The following is a 5,252-nucleotide window of genomic DNA, read 5'->3' as shown; positions in this document are numbered from 1 at the left end:
AAGTAGGGTATTACCTCCATAGAGAGGGCCCGAACCTGGGTAAACATCATGTCCCCCGTCTACTGTTACCATTAGCCTTAGACGCACAGTTCGGGACCCCCTACCCGAGATCCGCCGATTTTGACACTGACATTGGTGCTTTCATTGAGAGTTCCACTGTGTCATCGCGATAAGGCTTGATGGCTCCTTCAATCATCTTCAACGATGCAGTCCAGGGGGAGGTTTTCCTTCCCGGACAGATTTTCGTATTCGGCGGCTTCGTACTGTGGGCTAACTCGCTTGGCCACTTGGAGCAGAATGATAGCTACGCTCCTGGCCATCAGGTCAGGTTTGGAAGCTTGAACTATACTGCCGACATCCGCGGAGACTTGATCTTCGACGGATTCGATCCCATGTCAGGTACGCCAAACAGTCGCGATGAGCATGACCTAGATCTGCCATCGGACAGTGTTCGGGGATTGCACCTACAGCGGCACCGGGAATCAATCCTGAGTAGATCGTGCCTTCCGAGGATGGGTGGATGGACACCGCCCCGGAGGCCGCACACTCATCGGCGTTGGAGCCAAATACTGACCCCACCTCCTGTGAGAGTGATGTCATCGGACCCCCGGACTCGTCTCCGGCCACAGGATCCGAACTGCGTACGCCCGTGCCTATCGAATCTAATTGGGCACCGGTCATGGAGTTCACCGCCGCGGATATTTTTCAGCACTCGCCCTTCGGCGATGTGCTAAACTCATTAAGGTCTCTTTCCTTGTCGGGAGACTCTTGGCCGAACTATGTCCGGCTCGAGTGGGAAACGGACGACGAAGAAATTCGTTGCCCACCCACCACCCACTTAATAGCCACTGTCGATGATTTAACCGACGTGTTTGACTACAACTCCGAAGACGTCGACGGTATGGACGACGATGCAGGAGAAGAGCAAGAACCACCGCCCACTGGGTGCTGGACTGCCACCTCATCATATATATATATATATATATATATATATATATATATATATATATATATATATATATATATGGTGGACACACCAAAAGAAGGCGATGGTAATGATGTTACGAAGGATAAACCCCTCGATAAGCCACCAAAACCGGCGCCGCAGGCGCCGCTCTAAACCCCGCTAAAGTAAAAATAACGACAATAGCACAAGAAAGAATACTACCCCTGTTGACTCCAAAGGAAACGACGACCCCACGGACCCAGCGATGGAGCATGATGAGCCAGGGGACGGCGAACACAGTCCGGAGCCGACGTCAGACGATGCCGATCCCGAGGGCGAAATTCACCAACCTGTCTCCGGAGAGGAGAACAGTCCGGACGATGATGCACTCATCATCCCAGAAAAACTCTTGAAACAAGAGAATCTCCACAGAAGGCTTATTGCCACCGCGAGGAGCCTAAAGAAGCAGCAGCAAAGGCTTAAGGCCGCACACGATACGCTCAACCGCAGGTGGAACAAAGTGCTCGACACAGAAGAAAAATACGGCGGCGACCGTCACACAAAGAGTTATCCAAAGCGCAAGCCGCTGCCCGAATTCGACGACGAGGCCATAGAGCCCATTCAGCCGAAAACGACCGATCAGCCGGACCGACCACCCCGTGGCCGCGACAAGACGACTAATGATGCCACACACAAGCCAGCACACGATTTACACGAGCTCCTAGACAAAAAGTCCGGTATGGCCAGGTCCATCTATGGATCTAGGAAGTGCGCTCTGGCACAGGATGATAGCTACCAAAACGATCACATTGATCGAATACCTGCCAGGAATCAGCATCGAACACAACAATCGTCGACAACATGCCACGACATATCCAAATACAAGGGTGCCGCACACCCCCTGTGCTTCACCATGAGGTGCTAGACCATGAATTTTCGGAAGGATTTAAACCCGTGAATATAGAGGCATACGACGGAACGGCAGACCCTGGAGTCTGGATTGAGGACTTTATCCTTCATATCCACATGGCTCGCGGAGATGATCTCCACGCCATTAAATACCTACCCCTCAAATTGAAAGGACCATCTCGGCACTGGTTGAAAAGCCTCCCTGAAAACTCAATTGGAAGTTGGGAAGAACTTGAGGATGCCTTCAGGACCAATTTTCAAGGGACCTATGTCCGACCTTTGGACGCAGATGACCTAAGTCACATAATTCAACATCCTGGAGAGTCAACCCGAAAACTCTGGAACAGATTCCTTGCTAAGAAGAATCAAATCATCGATTGCCCGGACGCCGAAGCCTTAGCGGCCTTCAAGCACAGTATCCGGGACGAATGGCTTGCCAGACACCTCGGCCAGGAAGAGCAGAGGACAATGGCAGCCCTAACAAGCCTCATGACCCGCTTTTGTGCGGGCGAGGACAGTTGGCTGGCCTGTAGCGGCACCAGCGACCCAGGCACATCCGAAGTCAGGGATGGCAACGGGAAGCCGTGACGCAACAAAAACAAGCGTCGAAACAATGATGACAGCCCAAAGAACACGATGGTCAACACAGGATTCAGGGGCTCTCGACCCGGTCAACGGAAGAAGCCATTTAAAGGCAGTAGAGATGGACCATCCAGCCTAAACAAGATTCTAGACAAATTATGTCAGATTCACGGCACCCCCAAAAAACCTGCAAATCACACCCACAGAGGGTGTTGGGTTTTCAAGCAGGCCGGCAAGCGAAATGCCGAACACAAGGGAAGGGAGATGCCAAGTGAAGACGAGGATAAGCCTCACCAGCCAAACACTGGGGGACAGAAAATATTCCCACCAAAAGTCAAAACAGTGAATATGATTTACGCAACTCACATCCCAAAGAGAACGCGCAAACGCGCAGTCCGAGACATATACGCTGTGGAGCCCGTCGCCCCCAAATTCAATCTCTGGTCGGCCTGTCCGATCACCTTCAATCACAGGGACCATCCGACTAGTATCCGGCACGAAGGCTCGGCTGCCTTGGTGCTCGATCCAATAATTGATGGATACCATCTCACTCGAGTCCTTATGGACGGCGGCAGTAGTCTAAACCTGATATATCAGGACACTACCCGCAAAATGGGGATAGACCCGTCAAGAATCAGCCTAAGCAACACTACCTTTAAAGGAGTGATACCAGGCGGCGAGGCCCGCTGCATGGGCTCTCTAGTACTAGAGGTTGTATTCGGATCACCCGACAACTTCAGAAGCGAGGAACTAACCTTCGACATTGCTCCATTCTGAAGCGGCTATCACGCACTACTTGGAAGAACGGCCTTTGCTCGTTTTAAGCAGTACGGCACTACGCCTACCTTAAACTGAAGATGCCCGGTCCATGCGGCGTCATCACAATCAGTGGAAATACAGTGCGTTCCTTAAGAGCGGAAGCATATGTGGCGGCTCTAGCAGCCGAACACTGAGCGGCCTCTCCAACCAGAATAAATGGTCGGTCGTCAGGACCACGGACACGGTTAGACGAGTCTGGCACCACACCAGATGTAGCAGCTCAGCTAAACCTGAGCTTAGAATTGATAGATATACTCCCAAAGGTGGTGCTAGGGGCTGCTCACAAAGTCAAAGAAGCCCATAGTTCGGCTCGCCCTTATCAATACAATAACATACCACATTTTCATGGTTCGTTCAGAATTAACCAACTCTTCGGACGAAGCCTTTCACTTGGGTTTTTCCTTTTTACAGATGATCATCGTGCTACACCCTTCCAGAATACGGCACAACAGAGATAAAGGCGCAGACGTGCAGCAGGGCCCCGCTCAAAGGTTTCTTTTTAGATTAAGACCCTGCATAAACCTTTTTTACTATCTCTTGTTGCTTCATACCCTCTGAACACTTAACATAACTAAGAGGGATACTGGCGTTCTTGACATTTTCGTCATGCCAGACTAATGCATGTATCTGGAAACACAGGGCTCATTATCGAGGGCGTCACTCAGCCCAGTATATGTCATAAAGACCGAATACCTTCGGGAGTGTTCGGCGTCGCGAGTTTGGCCTTATATGCATCAGCTCCGAATCATGTCTTTGGTCAAATGTTGGGTTTGCCCGGCTCCCGTGTTTTGCTACCTTACGTTCCGCTCTATCGGCTAAGGTGGCACTGGGAGAACTACTGTGATTATGCCCTGGTTCATCTGGGTGAGCACCTCATTAGAGAAAGCCGAAAACTTATTGTCATGATAAAGCGAGAGACTGGTCAACCACTCGAGGACTCAGCGGAATCTTCGCGATTCCTCCGCATTAACGAAGGACCAGTTTCCCGGTCATGTACGTACGCGCACCGTATTCTGATGAACGTGAATGTACTAGGGTCTATATAGTAGCCCCACCGTCAAACTCCTATGGCTAAGTGAAAGTGTTAAAGCTATATAGTCCGATTGCCTAGTTCGCTACGCTATCACCTCCTTAACGGACCAAGACATTGGGTCAAGTGTGACTACGCGTTTTTTCGAACACCACCGCATTGTGGGGGCGGAAGCCGACGACTGCTAACTTTCAGGATATACGCATCCATAAATAAACGGCCGCACAAGAGGCACCATAATACTTTTAGGCAAAGTATAAATACAACCTTTACAATCAAAATCGAATTGTTTTTGACAATAGAGATACATGTCACTCGAACATCGTATTCTTCGAGCACTGGGCCTCTATTAAACGAGCGCCTTCTAAGACTTCTTCAAAATAGTGCTCGGCTGGGTTCTGGCCTTCCACCACACCCCGGGTTGCAATAGCGGCGGTCTCCATCCCAGTACAGTATGTTTTAACACGGGAAGAGCCATCCTCGCACCCTCTATGCACGCCGACCTCTTCACAACATCGATATGCGACACGACACCAAGGAATTGTTGCACCAATCCAAAATAGTTGTCCGGCCTTGGTCCACGTGGCCAAAGATGATCCACGACAGACCTCATAGCAAGCCCGGACAACCGGTGGAGTTTGGCCCAGGTGGCCATCTTTTCATTCAACGGCAGCGGTGGCGTCGGGGCATCGAACTGCGACCAGAATAACCTTTCTGCCTTGTGGTCTTCCCAATCTTTGAAAAACTCGGTCGCATCAGTAGCACTCTTTGTCAGTTCCGCATACGCATCCACAACACTCCACAGCTGATCCAGAGGGGCATACTTCAGATCTCCGAATTTCATTCGCAACAAATAGGGCTTCCCAGCCACGATATCTCCGGCTTCACGAAGCTCCTCCCTTATCCCTCTCATTTTAGAGCGGGTTTCCTTGGCCGCCTCCAGGGCCTTATTCAGGTCAATCACTT

This window comes from Triticum aestivum, chromosome 5B (assembly GCF_018294505.1).
Source record: "Triticum aestivum cultivar Chinese Spring chromosome 5B, IWGSC CS RefSeq v2.1, whole genome shotgun sequence".
Classification (NCBI taxonomy): Eukaryota; Viridiplantae; Streptophyta; class Magnoliopsida; order Poales; family Poaceae; genus Triticum; species Triticum aestivum.
This window is presented reverse-complemented; position numbering follows the sequence as displayed.